Genomic DNA, 17233 nt, shown 5'->3' with positions numbered 1-17233 from the left:
CCCATTTGTACTTATAGTTAATGTTGTTAGTTTTATTCAAACTATGGAAGCGTTTATATACTCTACCTGCAATCACTTTTCACTGAGAGTCCAGAAATAAAATAGTCTGAATCAGCCATTCCAGGAGCTATTTGTCCTTTTTTCCCTCTGTGGCAAAACTATGTAACTGAAAATATAAGGGGAATTACAAAGTCTCTTCCTGTTTCTGGTAGATATTGTTTAGATATTGTCCCAATACCTAAAGAAATACTTTGCCTCAGTCTTTAATGAGGCTAATGAGGAGCTTAGGGATAATGGTAGGATGACAAATGGGAATGAGGATATGGAGGTAGATATTACCACATCCGAGGTAGAAGCTAAACTCGAACAGCTTAATGGGACAAAATCGGAGGGCCCAGATAACCTTCATCCAAGAATATTAAAGGAACGGTGTAGTGAGGCGGCCTGGCACCCGGGCGCTCCTGAGAGGGAGGAGCCAGAACAGCCACCACAGTGGGCGGAGCCATTGCCGCCTGTCCCCACCCCCCGGAAGTCAAGGGGCGGGACAGGAAGTATAAGAGCCCCGGCCCAGCGCTCAGTTGCAGCCCAGCGGCTGGAGAGGACAGACACTCCTGACCGAGCTCCTGTGGGACCGAGCCTTCCCCGAGCCCGGTACCCTGAAGAAGGCTGGCCGAGCCTTCCCCGAGCCCGGTACCCTGAAGAAGGCTGGCCGAGCCTTCCCCGAGCCCGGTATCCTGAAGTGGACTGGCCGAGCCTTCCCCGAGCACGGTACTCCGAGGAGCTACCCGAGCGTAACCCCGACCCGCGTCCTGAGGAACAGCCCGAGCTAGCCGACACTGAGCACGACGAGGAGCCCATGGTGTGGTACCCCACGCCGGACACCAGTACTGAGCAGGTACCCATGGAGGGGGAAATGGAAAGTAGCCCGGGGTAGCTGACCCCAGTCTGGCTACAGCAGACGTTGAGCCAATGTCGGTGTGTTGCGGTCAGGACCCCATTGACCCAGCAGCAGACTAACTGCTGCTGTTAGGGCCCCGGGCCGGGACACAGTGGAGTGGGCGGGCCTGTGTCCCCCCTGCTACCCCTCTCACGGGTGGCAGTCTCCCCCTCACACCAGAGCGCAGACCCAGAAGTCTGGACTCACCTATTGTTGTTGCTCAGCTCCTGCTGCCAAGGACCTGAGCCCTGAACTATTGGTGTAGCTCAGCTCCTGCCTAAGGATCTGAGCCTAGAACTGCTGTTTTGCTGCCCCGCCCTGACTGAGGGCCTGGGGCTTAAATTACTGACTCTGTGTGCTCAGCCCCTGCCTGAGGGTCTGAGCCTAGAACTGCTGTTTGCTGCCCCGCCCTGACTGAGGGCTTGGGGCTTAAACCACTGACTCTGTTTGCTCAGCCCCTGCCTGAGGGTCTGAGCCCGTGGACCTTCGGAGATTGATTTGCGGATTTAGGCCGTGTAGTGACGCGGCCTGGCTCCCGGCCGCACCTGAGACGGCCGAGCCCCCACACCGGACTCTTACAAACGGGCACATGAAATTGCAAGCCCATTAGCAAGAATTTTTAATGAATCAGTAAATTTGGGGGTTGTACGGTACGACTGCAGAATTGCTAACATAGTTCCTATTTTTAAGAAAGGGAAAAAAAGTGATCCGAGTAACTATAGGCTTGTTAGTTTAACATCTGTAGTATGCAAGGTTTTGGAAAAAATTTGAAGGAGAAAGTAGTTAAGGACATTGAGGTCAAGGGTAATTGGGACAAAATACAACACGGTTTTATAAAAGGTAGATCATGCAAAACCAACCTGATCTCCTTCTTTGAGAAAGTAACAGATTTTTTAGAAAAAGGAAACACAGTGGATCTAATTTACCTCTATTTCAGTAAGGCATTTGCTATGGTTCCACATGGGGAATTATTAGTTAAATTGGAAAAGATGGGGATCAATATGAAAATTGAAAGGTGGATAAGGAACTGGTCAACGGGGAGACTACAATGGGTCATACTGAAAGGTGAACTGTCAGGCTGGAAGGAGGTTACTAGTGGAGTTCCTCAGGGATCGGTTTTGGGACCAATCTTATTTAATCTTTTTATTACTGACCTTGGCACAAAAAGTGGGAATGTTCTAATAAAGTTTGCAGATGACACAAAGCTGGGAGGTATTGCTAACACAGAGAAGGACCGGGATATCATACAGGAAGATCTGGATGACCTTGTAAACTGGAGTAATAAGAATAGGATGAAATTTACTGGTGAAAAGAGCAAGGTCATGCATTTAGGGATTAATAACAAGAATTTTGGTTATAAATTGGGGACACATCCATTGGAAGTAACAGAGGAGGAGAAGGACTTTGGAGTATTGGTTGATCACAGGATGACTATGAGACGCCAATGTGATATGGCCGTTAAAAAAGCTAATGCGGTTTTAGGATGCATCAGGCGAGGTATTTCCAGTAAGATAAGGAGGTGTTAGTACCGTTATACAAGGCACTGGTGAGATCTCATCTGGAATAATGTGTGCAGTTCTGGTCTCCCATGTTTAAGAAGGATGAATTCAAACTGGAACAGGTTCAGAGAAGGGCTACTAGGATGATCCGAGGAATGGAAAACCTGTCTTATGAAAGGAGACTGAAAGAGCTTGGCTTGTTTAGCCTAACCAAAAGAAGGCTGAGGGGAGATATGATTGCTCTTTATAAATATATCAGAGGGATAAATATCAGGGAGGGAGAGGAATTATTTAAGCTTAGTACCAACTGGACACTAGGAAGTTTAGACTTGAAATTAGACAAAGGTTTCTAACCATTAGAGGAGTGAAGTTCTGGAACAGCCTTCCAAGGGGAGTAGTGGGAGCAAAAGACATATCTGGCTTCAAGACTAAGCTTGATAAGTTTATGGAGGGGATGGTGCGATGGGACAGCCTAATATTGGCAATTAATTGATCTTTGATTATTAGCAGGTAAATAGGCCCAATGGTCTGTGATGGGACGTTAGATGGGGTGGGATCTGAGTTACTACAGAGAATTCTTTCCTGGGTGCTGGCTGGTGAGTCTTGCCCACATGCTCAGGGTTTAACTGATCGCCATATTTGGTGTTGGGAAGGAATTTTCCTCCAAGGAAGATTGGCAGAGGCCCTGGAGGTTTTTCGCCTTCCTTTGCAGCATGGGGCACGGGTCACTTGCTGGAGGATTCTCTGCACCTTGAGGTCTTTAAACCATGATTTGAGGACTTCAATAACTCAGACATAGGTTAGGGGTTTGTTACAGGAGTGGGTGGGTGGGTGAGATTCTGTGGCCTGCATTGTGCAGGAGGTCAGACTAGATGACCATAATGGTCCCTTTTGACCTTAAGTATATGAATCTATGAACATGCAGTATAATAAATCCTCCATTCTAAAAGAAGCTACTCTAACATTTTGTGCCACTTTCTACTAATCTGCTTTTCCAATTATTTAAAACCTCACACAAAAATATTAAGTTCAGTCATGAGAATAACAGGAATTAGTCTCTCGTTTTTTTTCTGTATAGAAGTCTGTACCATGTGCATTGTCATAATTAAGGGACATTGCTTAAATCTGTATTTCTTACCCTTGAAGGAGTTGGTGCAAATTAACTTAACCCTAGTGGTGGATTTCTGGTCGTGATCAGAAGACCTATTACCCCTCTACCACCTTGGGTCACCTGACCTTTTATTTAATCATGGTTTCAATACTCTGTCAGGCCTGCAGCCCTAGAGACCTCATTTACCTTATCTGAAATGTTGCTCTTATACCCTCTTATACTAATTGTTCTTAGTACAGTGAAAAAGCACCCAATGATTCTATAGCCACTAAGAATTTCAGAGTATTGATATAATCACAGACTTTCAAACAGGACCTCCCATATACAAGAGGTACCTGTTGCACACATAGATGACAATATTTTGGTGGCTTGTGCAGACATCTCCTTTATAGGGAATGGCTCTTTGTTCTGATTTGTGTCTCCCTTCTGCTTGGGATTGTCAGCAGCAAAAAAGGCTGGGTTCATTTTCTAAGGGTACCTTCTGAAAACTCAGATAACACTGAATCAAGCCCTCACCAAGGAAGCTGGCCTGGAAAACTGTATGTACCACCCAGGGCTATTTATAAATCAACACACTCTATTAGGTAAGACCCATGTCTCCCTGGATGTCTTGGCAATAGTTTTAATCTCTGTCCTCCTCTCACAGCTGTGAGAGGCCAATGTATTCTAGACACTTCCCTCTTCTCCACTCAGCCCCCAATGACTTCTTAAAGAAAAAAAAAACAGGTATTAATTCAAGAAATGGCATGAATCCCCAATGTGATAATGGTCAATACGTAAGTCATGATGTGCCTGGCCTACACTGGAGAAATGTACTGTTTCCAGATCCATTTGAACCACATAGAACACTCATGAAAAACATCCAAGTGCTCTAACCAGTTTTTATGTGCTCTAAGAACTGTTTGTAGCCAGCTATGTTTTCAACCAGGCTATGAACTGGTTCAGTGTGAACTGTACTAGTGCCCTTGTGCATGTGGAATAGGTGACAGAGTTTTACTAGATCTACATTGATGTCCCAGAGTGCACCACTAGCCCTTCAAAGTCTCCCAGAATCCACCTGCTTCCAGGATCTGTACAGAGAAATGTGGGATAGGTACCTGAAGGGCACTGCAACTGAAATAGTTTAGTTCAGTGATATTCTAGATGTAAGACAAAAGATTCTTAAATTGAATCAGCCTTGCTAATTTTGGCCTAAGGAATCATTTGTGTTCAAACTGGTTCTATACAACTGGTTTATTTACTTCTGTTCTCTGAGTCCATAAATATGCTATTGAAGTAATTTTCTTCTACCTTTGCTGTTTATTTTAGATCTTCTGTCTTAGCAACTACACTATACTTTGTGATGGTCCCCACTCCTGGCCCCAGTTCCAGTGGGGCAGGGAGACATGGACAAGGATAAGTGGGGGATGTGACCCTCAAAAGTTTTGTGACCACTGGTACAGGCTTTTCAAATTCCAGGCTGGGCAGACAGACAGAAGAGGCAAGACAGCTGGATTTCAGATACTGTGAGACTCCCACTCAGTGGAACTGCTGCTGCACTGTGTTTCCTCTCATCCTGCTCCTCATGCCCTGCTGGAGTAGTCAGCGGCTGGGGTTGCAGGAACAAAGTTGTGCATACCCAATGAGCACTGGAGGACGCAGAAGAGGAGTTCCCCTTCCAGTGGCTACCACAGCAATGGTAGGTACACATGTGCCGAAGCAGCTGTTTTAGCAAGCAGCAGCTAGAATGATGATTCTTTGGCTTTCACCTCAAATATAGCTGATTATTTCACATAAAAAGTGTGTATCTTTAGCTCCCCTTGTTTCATGTACCACATACCTGGTAATAACATGAAAGGACACTTTCTAAAACTAAACTTATTAAGAGAACAACTTACAGAGGTGGTGCAACTTCAGTTAGCATTCCAACCATGTACACACACAATGACTTCTTGGTGCCTCCTCTAAACTCTTCCCTCCTGCAACCTGTGCTCCTCTCTCCAAGTTCCATTTAGACTGCTAAACCACCAGCTTCATCCTAGAGAAGTGCAGCCCAGAAAAGTGGCTAGAAACATACTTTTTCTTTTAAAAATGAAAACCAAGCCTTCTTCAAGGGCACCAGCGACGGGATCTCACCATCACTAAGGAGGAACGCTCACATGGAGGACCAAACTCCTGAGGTATGAAAGTCATCAGGGCATGAGGATAGCATCCTCCTGCTAAAATACTAATGTTTTAGATTTTTGCGAGCCTGCAGACATATAACAAGCACTTACAAGTTCATGATAACATTTGCACCCCATCTTATGGAAAAATACTTGCCAAGCTGCACTTGGACTTTCAAAACAGTGTCCACACAGAACATTACTGCACAGTGAGCCAGTGTGCTGTAGATTCACATTGCTGCACAGTAATCTACCACGTAAACAAGCTTTTAGGGAGTAAAGCACATGAGTAAATGTAACCTTTGGGTGGAATAGAGTTCACTTCATTGCCCTCCTGCAGAGCCTAAAAGAAACCCAATTCCCATAGAAATGTAGCTGGAGACCAAGAATTCAGTCTCTAGGGTTTTTCAGCAAGGATTGCACAGGGTCAGCCTCCCCACATTCAAATCCCAAAAGGAACTAAAGAAATTAATTTAATTTAATACTTTATAAAATCGTATGATAAACAAATAATGATTTAATTTTTATAACATAACATGGTTATTTTATAATCCCCATAGATCTACATATAATCTACATAAAATCTCAACAGTTCAGTCGCCACCAAAACAGGGAGAAGAAACTGAGAGTTCCCAAAAGCATAGGTTGAGTTCACTTGAATCTCTGTTAGAGTCTTTGATCACCAAATCTATAGTCTGCTGAGTCAAAAACAACATCTTCCCTCCACTTGCTTGTAGGAATCTTCAACTGGAATTCATGCAGACCCTTCCTCTTCTGAAATCACTGTTAGTCAGTCAGCTAACTGATTAATCAAGTAAGTGTAGATTTAAAAAGAGAACCCCTGTTACAAGAAAATACAAAACTGAGAATAGCAAAATATAAATGACTCTTTCCCCATTACTACATTTAAAGGAAAGTTGATGAATTGCACTAGTTTAGACAATTTAACTAGAACAGTTTGGCTAAAATCAAAACAACATTCAAAGCATACAATTAAAATAGAAGAAATTATTTTTCCCTTCTAATCTCCCCTTGCTATTATTAACATTACCCAGGTTTCCCTGTTAGAGGGTTAACAATATCACTAACCTGCTGCAAAATGCTTCAGAGTTAGGAACAACAGCCTGCTTTCTGCTCCTGGGCTCTGCTTCTCCCAACTCACACATGGCCCTTTGTAAAGCAGCTGCCCTAACTGCCCGTATGGAGTCTGACCTCAGTAACAGGAAACCTGTTGAACCATACCCCAAATTACCCCAACCAAAATCCAGGTGCTTCTGGATGTGGAGGGCTAAATCTGCCTAGCAACAATGACCCAGACACAACTCACTCCTATCTCCCGCATGGGTCTCTTAAAGAGAGATCTCCCTGTTAGGCACATGGGTTACATAAACTTCCTACCCACCTCATCCTCTTGTTTGATAAACTCTTTCAAATATGTTTTCTCTCGTTCGATTTGTCACTGTTGCTATTATGTCATGTGAGCTTTCCTTTAAACAGAATCAATAGTCTGGTTTTAAAAGCTCTTCATACATACTTGGATTTGCAGCAGTGCTGTAATGAGGGCAAGGCGAGTGAGGCACTTGCTTCGGGCGCAGAAGGTGAGGGGCGCAGAAAGTCTCTCATTCGGCGGCAATTCAGCGGCAAGTCCTTCCCTCCGAGAGGGACTGAGGGACTTGCCATCAAATTGCTGCCTGTTGTCAGCAAGGGAGGGGGTGGCACGTCCGGCTCTTTGGCGGAAATTCGGCGGCGGTCCTTCCCTCCTAGAGGAACCCACCGCTGAAGAGCCGGATGTGCCCTTGTCTTGGGCACAAAAATCCCTAGTTACGGCTCTTATCTGCAGTACAAAATGTGCACAACATTATATACCTATTAAGAGGAACCTCAGGAGAGCAATGTGGGAGCGGGGCTGGCACGTGTATCATATGGTCATCCTTTCTTCTATCCTCCTCCAATTGATGAGGGAGCATAAGAAACACTTAGGGTATGTCTACACTACGAAATTAGGTCGAATTTATAGAAGTCTTTTTTTAGAAATCATTTTTATACAGTTGATTGTGTGTGTCCCCACACAAAATGCTCTAAGTGCGTTAAATCGGCGGACTGCGTCCACAGTACCGAGGCTAGCATCGACTTCCGGAGCGTTGCACTGTGGGTAGCTATCCCACAGTTCCTGCAGTTTCTGCGGCTCATTGGAATTCTGGGTTGAGATCCCAATGCCTGATGGGGCAAAAACAGTGTCGCGAGTGGTTCTGGGTACATGTCGTCAGCCCCCCCCCCCCCTTCCTCCCTTAGTGAAAGCAATGTCAGACAATCGTTTTGTGCCTTTTTTCCTGGGTTACCTGAGCAGACGTCATACCACGGCAAGCATGGAGCCCGCTCAGCTCACCGTCACCGTACGTCTCCTGAGTGTTGGCAGACATGGGACTGCATTGCTACACAGCAGCAGCTCATTGCCTTTTGGCAGCAGACGGTGCATTACGATTGGTAGCCATTGTCGTCATACTCCTGGGTGCTCTTTTAGCCGACTTCAGTGAGGTCAGTCAGGGCGCCTGGGCAGACATGGGAGTGACTCAGCCAGGTCATTTCCTTCTTCTGGCGAGCAGCCAGAGATGACGATGGCTAGCAGTCATACTGCACCGTCTTCTGGCAAGCATCCAGGAGATGACAATGGCTAGCAGTCGTACTGCACCGTCTGCTGCCAGCCTAAGATGGAAAAGATAGATGGAGTGGATCAAAACAAGAAATTGACCCAGCAATGTGCACATCATGCTGATGAGCTCTGCATGGTCACCTGTGCTGATCAGCTCACCACACTTTCCAAACAGGAAATTAAATTCAAAAGTTCACAGGCCTTTTCCTGTCTACCTGGCCAGTGCATCTGAGTTGAGAGCGCTGTCCAGAGCGGTCACAATGGAGCACTCTGGAATAGCTCCCAGAGGGCAATACCGTCGAATTACGTCCACAGTACCCCAAATTCGACCTGGCAAGGCTAATTTCAGCGCTAATTCCCTCATCGGAGGTGGAGTAAAGAAATCTATTTAAAGAGCCCTTTAAGTGGAAAGAAAGGGCTCTGTCATGTGGACAGGTCCAGGGTTAAATCGAGGTAACGCTGCTAAATTCCACCTAAAATTGTAGTGTAGACCAGGCCTTAGTCTCTCTCACTGTCTCTCTCAGTCTTATATACACACACTCCTTCCCTTCCCACCACAGCGTAGTGAGTGTTCTTCTATTGTTTAGTCTCTCTCCCAGCATTTTGGGAAGACTCAGCAATAATTAATTTTCTCTTTGTCCCCTGGCTCCTCCTGAACTTCACCATTAGTGCTTCCCTGTTACCAAGTTTTGAAGTCTTACCATTTCAGTGGAACCTCAGAACATCAAAGAACCTTACAATGTAAAGGGAAATTCCCTTCTCATTTCTAGCCTCAGTTTTTAAGGTCTCCGTTTACTGGTTGGATCCTTTTACTCTTTTCTAGAACTGCCTGCTTGTGGGGGAGGCAAGCCTGGGGAACAGATGAAAGAGAGAAAAGTAAGGGAGCAATGTGGTAAGGAAACAAAAGGTTTGGATATTCTTTGTACTGATTTTGCTGCAAAGTGTACTCACCAATGTGATATGTTTTCATGCACCATCAGCCTCCATGTCCTGCTGAACCATGAAGAAAATGTTCCCAAAGAAAAGGGACTTCACCGAAGGAAAAAATAAATATTTTCACCATTGCAATTTATTATGAAATCCTGTTTTCAAGATTTTTGTCAACGTTCCACTTTCCGTGGAGCCATAAAGTACTTGTGAGAAATTAACAAAAACATTGTTATTATGCCATTTGTTTCCTTTGATAAAAGATCTCACTAGCATCTTTCAACTAAATGGCCTCTGCCCAGTTCCTGTGTACCAGAGCTCACGTCAGTATCCACCTCAGCCTATAACACTGGTCTTCAAAGTTTGCAAGGGCTCCAGGACAGACACAGTGGATACCAGAAATGTCTGGTTCATGCCAGTCATCCTTGACTGAGGCTATAGACCTGCCAGCCCAGTTACTGAAAAATATTTCTCACATGCCGTGCAGTGACTTAGCATACACTGTTGTGGGTAAAAACCATAAACATCTCTTTGAAAAAAGAGTGTCCAGTCTCTAATGTAACCACTGAAACACAGTGGACAGAGGAAAGACAAGAATCCTGGGATGAGATGTGACACCTTTAGAATAACAGCATTGCTATAATGTACGTAATTCTTGTATGTAGCAATCAAAACATCACTAACCTGCGTGTGTGCACATGCACACACACACGAGTGCGCACACATGCACAGCACCGGGTATATACCAACATTTATATTTCTCTCTAAATGAAGAGGAGCTGCCAGTCTGCATTCTATAAAGTCCATTCTTATCTACCTAAGTTTTTGCATGGAATGTCCTTGATTATTTGGTTAATAAAAGAAAAATAGGGGAAAAAATCAGAGCCCTATAGCTGCCAGAGCCTGTAATTTTCTTGATCCAACATTATACACTTGTGGAAATTGTACATTCCTTGATGTAGAGCTGTTGGCTTGATACCTATTGATAAGTATCTCTCCAGAGGGAGAAGAGGCAGAGAGGAATTTGGAACCCTGATGAGTATGTCTCCTAGTTTAGAGTCTATTTGTCTAGCCTACTTGTTTGAGAAAGTTATGAAAAGCTGGAAAAAGGGACATTAAATAGAAGCTGGAACTCAACCTTAACTATAGCATGCTCTCCATGCTCACACTATAATATTCCAGATGTACTAGCTACACAAAGGCAAAGCAAGACAGTATTATTTATACTGTCATCTTCCAATAATGTTATGTTCCAACTTCTCCCACTCTTAGTTTTAAACACATGATGAACACTAGTCTTCCAGTAAAGACAACGTGGTACTTGGCCAGAGTGGTGGAATAAGAGTCATGATTCTTTTCATGTTGGATCCTGCTGCATAATACTTCTCAACATACAAAGTCGACTTTATGCAGGATTATTGCAATCCCTGTTTTATTATGTAAGCTGACACTGTACCGTGTGCTAATGTTTTATATGGAGGGAAATGTACCCTCCGTCAGCCTCCATTTGAAATTTTAGATAGCAAAGCAGCAAAATAAAATGTCTAATTAATTTCATCTGCCTTGTACTTGCATTTGAAACAGGCGGTAAATATCTTCCAACAGATTCATAGAGCCCAGACGTGACATACAGTGACTGCTAAAGGAAATTCATAGGAAGTGTGTGAGCCTTCCATGAATGTCTGACAGTGCACAGCCAGGTTTGTCATACTACTGATCTCAGAGCTTCATGAGCTAGACAGATTGCACATAACCTTTCCTAGTCACCTCAGGCTTACGAGAGATTGCAAGTTCTACACAGACAAAATGTTTTTTTCTTTGAGGCGAGGGAATGAGGAAGCCCCATTATAGCAATACTCTCCTAGTCATATTTTTGCTATCCTCACTAGAGGGAGAGTGCCAGATAGAGGAACAGGAAACCAGGAACAAAAACATATATGAAATAAGTTGAAAACCTTTTCCAAATGTTCTCAAAAGTCCAACTCAACCTATGTGTGCTAACAGTACTGTTTACCCTAGACCTTCTGCTAAACATACAGTTCTGATGAGTCCCAACAGAGCTTCCCTTATTGTGGTAACAGTAGTAATTAAATATAATCTGATATGTTAAGGGACATTGTGAAAAGTGGTAGGCCTAAAGTTAGACTATTAATTTGCTTTGTCTGCCATGAACAAATCACACCAATCTTCTTCTCCACTGCTGAAGAGGGTACTGTAATGAATCCCAGTCTCATAAGCGTTTGGTGTATAGGAGTCTTGTACGTTTCATTGTCAGCTAAGAAGTGTAGAGCAGATGAGCAGATGTGCTCAGATGCTAGTCAGTGGATGGATGGTGTTGGTTCCTGTCATAAATAAACAGATCAGGGTTAAGGTCTCTTTTACCTGGGAAGGGTTAACAAGCTCAGTAACCTGAGAAACACCTAACCAGAGGACCAATCAAGGGACAGGGTAATTTCAAATCTCTGTGGAGGGAAGCCTTTGTCTGTGTTCTTTGTTGGATTGTTCGTTCTCTTTTTGGATCTAAGAGAGGCCAGACATGTCTCCAAGTTCTCCTGGAGTAGTTCCTACTATCCAATAGTGAGTATTAATTAGAAAGGCGGATTAGTCTTATAATTTGATTTCTACATTTGCAATTGTGTGTTTGCTGAAGAAAATTCTTTATTTCTGTTTGCTGTTACTTTGGTTTTACTGAGAAAGAAAGGAGGGGGGGGATTCTCTCCAGATTAATAAGTTTAGACCCTATGTATTGTTCCATTTTGGTATTACAGAGGCAGTTTACTTTCTTTTTATTCTTTAATAAATCTTTTCTGTTAAGGACTTGGTTGATCTTTCCTTGGGTGGATTCTCAGGGAAAGGGGAGGAGGGAGGCATCCCTCTGTAGTTGGATCCCGGTATCTCTCCTAGGAAAAGGGAGGGGGAGGAAGCAGGGGGGAATGGTTTATTTCTCCTAGGTGTAAGAACTCCATGGATTTGGGGCTCTTGGGATCCCCAAGGATTTTGGGGAAGGACTGTGTCCCAATACACGTACATTATTGGGTGGTGGCAGCTTTTACCAGATCTAAACTAGGATTTTAGTTTAGAGGAGTCCATGCAGATCCCCATTTTGGAACCCAACAGCTCTAAGTGGGGGTGAGACCTATGACAGTTCCAGACGATGAGCTTGACCTACCATGAGCTTGACCTGTTTCCTGACTCTTTTTCAACTGGGATAAAATGCCTCAGGGCAAAACCGTCATTTTTAGTAAAACTCACAGTTCTCCTTGTATTTATATAAACTATATTGCATACATAAGTGCATTAATAGAAGATTAAAGTTGCATGGCATACCACGCCGAAGCCAGGAGGTCAAGGCTGCATGCACAACCTTAACTCATTCCCTTGCACATATAGGGAATGTCATTTTTTCCCCACTTTCAACACGCTTTAAGCATGCACATGTGCACGCACGCACGCACACACACACCCCAACAAAAAAGATGAATCTAGAGCTGAAATTTTTGTGCATGGAAATTTCTCATAAAAATTACCTTTTGTAAACACAGAACTTTTTGGGGGGGAAATTGGCAACATTTTCAAAATTTTCCATTTTAGCAAAAAAAAAGTTAATCTATATGTGTATCAAAAAAATTATTAAAATTGTTTTCAAAATTTTATGTTTACCAAAAAGTTTTACCACTAAAAACATAGGGTTTTTTTTTCATTTAAAATTTTAATAATGTTTTCAAAAATGATTTTGAAAAAATGTTGGTAAAAAATTCGAACAGTTTTGTGAAAAACAGAAAATGGCTCTATCTGGAATCCCCCCAAAACGGTGAGAACTTCAAAATCTGAAAGTTTTTCACAAAACATTTTATGGGTTTTTTTAACCAACTGTAGTTGAACTGTTTTCATTTAAATTTACATACACGCACTCTCTTTCTCTCTAATAATTTGGCAGGGACCAAATATGAAAAATTTTAGCCTGAAAGTTTCCAAGAGTTATGAAAGTCTGAAAGCAGGATGCTATAAGTGGAAACAGTTAAGCAACCCTAGAGAAGTCATTCCTGTTCCAATTATTAAATACAGTGTTATTTTCTCTCGTTTCATTAAGATATAATATTTCTTTAAGATTGAGACCAGTAGTTCTGTTTTTAGTTTATCTATGTCATTTAGACGGAATCACTTCTTAATAGCTTTCCTCTGCTAATAGGATAAACATTTGTTGTCTTTCTTATGCAGCCAGTGAGTACTTCACAGACTCTTCACAAAAGTTCCACTGCACTATAGCAAAAACAGACCTGAAAACCTTTTATTCTTACCTACTGAAACTGTTGGTGTTTGTGTGCCCTTGTCTGTTTCTGTCTATATTGGGTTTCTGTCTATTATTGACAGAGGCAAATTTTGTCATTATACATACTAAATGCAGCATAATTAATTACTTTATCTTGTAACTGAAGAAAACTCATCCTGCTTCCTTGCACATTTTTGTATCAATATTTACTAGCAGCTGTATCTCCTTTAGCTCTTTTTAATCATTCTATATAAAAAAGGAACAGCAATTCACGTCACCTTCTTGTGGCTTAATTTCCCCATCTGTAAAATGCGGATAATGACACTTGACGTCCTTGGTAAAGCATTTTGAGATCCATGGATGAAAAAGCACTATAGAAGAGCTAGATATTATTACTATTATTATTCCAGTACATTTATGCTGACTTGGAGTTGAACCACATTAACTGTCCACAAAATATTACCAATGGGGTTGGGGAATGACTGCAACAAAAGTTAGGTAAGCTATGACATTGTCTACCAAAAGGCACAAAAATATATGTGGGATTTCATAGTTTCAATGATTTTTAAGGCCAAAAGGAACCATTCATGGCCGGCTTTAGGCACCGCGGGGCCCCGATTCGAAGGAGCTGCCGCGGCAACGATTAAGCTGCCGCCGCTGACAGTGCCAGGACTTTGGCGGCAGCTCCTTCAGGACATTGCGGGGCCCTCTTAGGGCCGCGGGGCCCAATTCCAGGGAATCAGCTGAATCGCCCTAAAGCCAGCCCTGGAACCATTAGATCTTCTAGTCTGACCTTCTCTATACCACAGGCAACAGAATTTCATCCAATTACTTCTGTGTTGCGCCCACTAGCTTGTGTCTGGTAAAAGCATATCTTCCAGTCTTGATCTGAAGATTTGGAGAGGTGGAGAGATGGATTTGAGTGCTGCAGTTCCTGCCTTCTTTTCCCTTTTCGTTGATAGTAAGTAGTCTTTGTTTGTGGTTAGTCATTTTGGGGTGGGGGTGTGGTTTACATTGTGTGATTGTTTGTGCATGTGTACACACGGGTGCACACACATGCTTGCCAAGTCTAATTACAGGCCAGTGCCAATAAATAAACCAATAAATCTGCAGCACAGTCACACAGACATACAGACTTGCACTCACCTAACAAAATGTGTACACTGCGGGCTTCTAATCTGCCTTCCTGCAGGAGCAATCGCCTGGCACCAATATGAAATCAGACTGTTTCACGTTCTCGTGCTGTGTACCTGCCTTTCGGAAAGCCTTTTCCTTTGAATTACTGCCTGTGGCCAGCCGGGCAGAATGGAAAATGGCCTCGAGGAACTCAATGGGACAGAAATATAACATAATATTGAGAATGGCAGGAAAGCCTCTATTATTCTAGTCCATTCTATCTCCTGTGAGGCAGTGTGGAGGCAGTGGCGCCTGGAGCTTGTCTGCATTTAACTCACTTCCCTGGATTTCCGAGTCACAGCCACAGCTTGTACTAAAAGCCAAATATTTCACTCTTGAGACGTACGACACTTCCTGATATAGGATGCACTTGCATGTCTCCTGGTGACCTTAAACACTAATAAAGGAGTCATAATATGACCTAGACAGGCCTTGAAAGCCAATCACAATGTGAGTGATTGATTTGGAAGTTTAATGGGTGGGTTCAGTTGTCTACTATTTGTCCAGAATCCTTCATGTTGTGTTCTGTTTATTATGATTGTATGGATAGGAGATTTAAAAATACACTTCAATCTGCTCTTTTGCCTGCAGTGAAAGTTAATCCAGAATGCTAGGAGATCAAATATAAATATGCTAACAACTAGAAGCAGATCAGCAGCACTCATAGCTTTGTTCTCTCTTCCCCAAGCATGCTACACCACTGAGATTTCAGGATCAAATTCTTAGCAGTGTGTAGTTTCACCAGAGCACACATTCCAAGGATTTGTTTCTTGTACACAATCATTAGCTTACATTCCAAACTACAAGACTGCGTGTGATCCTTATGTCCCTGGGAAGCTAATATCAATGGGACTATGGACCAAGGACCTCGGATCGCACTTTGCTTTATTTTGTTTTATTTTTTGGTGTTTATTTTATCTATACCTGGAGATAAAATAAGTTACATGGTTAGAATTGTGGATCAAACAGTCATGCCACGTTTAAAACCTAGTTGGGGCATGTTCCACTGATGTCTGACCATATTTTAAATGCTTTTGACCCAAATGCTTTTAAATTATTTTTCTGTCCTAAAAATATATGATGAGAAGAGAACTTACACAAGGTGATGTATCAAAAGTAACAGTCACCATTTTATCTGCAGTCAAAGGTATTGATTGAGGAACACAGAATAGTTTAGTACATCTTTGAACTAAGTACAGCTCCTAGAACTGGTGTGTTCTAGATTAGGAATGAGGCATGTCCACTCAAGGAGATCTGATATCTACTGATGCTTTGTGATTTTTATGTGCAAATTGTGGCAAAGTTCCTCCTCTCCTCTAGTAGGTCCTGCGCTTATTGGAAGATTTCTTCCCCTCAGTGGTTTTCCCCTTGGATGAAACCCATAGACTGGATCAACTACTCCTATGTCTGATTAGGAGTAGCGGGGCTAGGGGGGAACCTGGGCCCGCCCTCTACTCTGGGTTCCAGCCCAGGGCCCTGTGAATTGCAGCAGTCTCTATAGTGCTACTTGTAACCGCTGCTTGATCGCTACAGCTCCCTGGGCTACTTCCCCATAGCCTCCTTCAAACACCTTCTTTATCCTCACCACAGGATCCTCCTTGTGTCTGATGCTGCTTGATTGTATGGTGTTTTCCTCAATCCTCCAGTAGTACCCCCTCTCAGTTCTTAGTTCCTTGTGTCTCTTGCTCCCAGCTCCTCATGCGCACTTCTTTCCTCTGGTTCCTCCTCCCTAGACTGGAGTGAGCTCCCCTTTTTATACCAGGTGACTTGATTAGCCTGTCCTGATTGGCTGCAGGTGCTCCAATCAATGTAGCTCTCTCCGGTGCCTTCTAGAAAGTTCTTAATTGGCCCCAGGTGCCTTGATTAGTCTGTTCTGATTGGCTGCAGGTGCTCCAATCAATGTAGCTCTCTCCGGTGCCTTCTAGAAAGTTCTTAATTGGCCCCAGGTGCCTTGATTAGCCTGGAGCAACTGCCATTTTGGTTCCCATGGTACTAGGGATTTGCTTAGCCTGGAGCTAACATACCTGCTCCTCAGTACTTTCCTGTAGCCATCCGGCCTTGCTCCATCACAAAATACAGGACCTGATTGATGCCCATCAGGAGTGCCGCCAGCTTTTTTGCCGCCCTAGGCGGCGGAAGGTCCCACCCCCGAAATGCTGCCCCCGACAGAGGCAACAGAAGGTCCGGCCACTGCGGTCGCCGCCCCCCAAATGTTATCGCCCTAGGCGACCGCCTAAGTTACCTAATGGGTTGCGCCAGCCCTGATGCCAATGGAAAGACACCCCCTGATTTAAGTGGACTTTCAATCAGGCCCTTTTTGTTAATGTGAGAAGAGCTCAAAAGAGCCAGAGTCCATATTTTTTCATGAATAATTAATATAGGTTAATTTGAACCCTAAACTCTCAGGGATCCTGCCCCTGAGAGCAAACTCTAAGTAGAAGGGCTTTGCCTGAAAGAACTGTTGTGTAATCAGGGGGATGGAATTCTGCTTTCTCAACACACAAGTAGATGGTGATGTA

At 43.4% G+C, this 17233-nt stretch overlaps 3 long non-coding RNA genes across 3 annotated transcripts; 1 reads left to right on the top strand and 2 right to left on the bottom strand.

Moving 5' to 3' along the window:
* The first annotated feature begins 691 nt into the window (after nt 1-691).
* LOC120401992 lies at nt 692-9334 on the top strand. Its single transcript, XR_005596896.1, has 3 exons — nt 692-895; nt 5006-5225; nt 9165-9334. It is a non-coding gene; the product is annotated as an uncharacterized LOC120401992 (long non-coding RNA).
* On the bottom strand, nt 6191-7160 carry LOC120401990. The gene is made up of 2 exons (XR_005596894.1): nt 6781-7160; nt 6191-6532 (listed from the first exon to the last, which is right to left on the bottom strand). It is a non-coding gene; the product is annotated as an uncharacterized LOC120401990 (long non-coding RNA).
* Nucleotides 9048-16349, bottom strand: LOC120401991. The gene is made up of 3 exons (XR_005596895.1): nt 16300-16349; nt 9293-9370; nt 9048-9191 (listed from the first exon to the last, which is right to left on the bottom strand). It is a non-coding gene; the product is annotated as an uncharacterized LOC120401991 (long non-coding RNA).
* Between the last annotated feature and the right edge of the window lie 884 nt (nt 16350-17233).

This window comes from Mauremys reevesii, linkage group 3 (assembly GCF_016161935.1).
Source record: "Mauremys reevesii isolate NIE-2019 linkage group 3, ASM1616193v1, whole genome shotgun sequence".
Taxonomy (NCBI): Eukaryota; Metazoa; Chordata; order Testudines; family Geoemydidae; genus Mauremys; species Mauremys reevesii.
The sequence above is the reverse complement of the archived record's forward strand: the minus strand, read 5'-3'. Positions and strand labels throughout refer to the sequence as shown.